The sequence below is a fragment of the Hipposideros armiger genome, unplaced genomic scaffold, assembly GCF_001890085.2.
Source record: "Hipposideros armiger isolate ML-2016 unplaced genomic scaffold, ASM189008v1 scaffold_1030, whole genome shotgun sequence".
NCBI classification, from domain to species: Eukaryota; Metazoa; Chordata; class Mammalia; order Chiroptera; family Hipposideridae; genus Hipposideros; species Hipposideros armiger.
In genome coordinates this window covers 7,940-8,949 of record NW_017732380.1, presented here as the reverse complement: position 1 = coordinate 8,949, position 1,010 = coordinate 7,940, and positions in this window count along the sequence as shown.

Below are 1,010 nucleotides of genomic sequence, written 5' to 3'. Positions count from 1 at the left end.
TGGAATTTTCTAGTTATCTTTTTTTTTTAATGGATTTCGGGTATAATTGAAATGTAGTAGAAAATATACTCTTAAGATTTTATTTCTTAGAAGTTTATGAAACCTGTTGTATGGCTCATTACATGATCATTTTTGATAAATACTCCATTTCCACTTAAAAATAAGGGCTAGAGGGATGGGATAAAAAATGGCACCCGCCGACTCCATTACCAGCAAGTTAGAATAAGATTGCAAAAATAGCTCCTGCCAGTGTTTCTGATCCTGGAGAAAGTCAGTGAAGGTTCCTGTGTTTTTGGCAGCCACTTTAGGGTTAGTAAACTGGTCTCTGTCACATAATGATCTAGGCACTTTTCAAACTGTTGCTTTTACGCTATATCTCAGGGTGAGTAGGTCTATGCATGAGCACTTTAATAGCGAGTTTTCCATTTCATACAGCTCTGTGGTTTCCCTGGTCTTAATCCCTATTGATTTGCAAGACTAGACATATTGGGAGCTTGTCCTTACAGAGCTGGACACGGGTCAGGGTGCCTGATTTGGGGGCACAGTGCCTTCACTCCGCCAAAGAAAGTTCCATATTTTTGGGGTCCTTCCCAATTGGGGGAACAGCACACTTGGGGTGGCATCCTAGGCAAGATGGAGTTCCTGCCTCTCATACCTGCCTGATGCATCTCTTTTACTTTTTTATTGGCGTGCTGTTAATCTAGTACTCAAGGTCCTTTTCGGAGGAAAATCGTTCCATATGTAGCTGTAAATTTGTGTATCCATGGGAGGACGTGAGTTCAGGGTCTTCCTACACTGCCTTTGTGAACTCTTCACGACTTGGTAATTTTAATTGGATGCTAGGCTTTGTGAATTTTGCTTTGTTGGCCGCTTCTTGTATTAAAAAACTATGCATTCTTGATCTTTGTTGCAGAACACAGTCATTATTTGGAAGCATTTTGATTTTTTTGAAGCTCACTTTAAGCTTCGTTAGGTCAGACCATAGCAGCCTTTAATGTAGGCCTAATTTT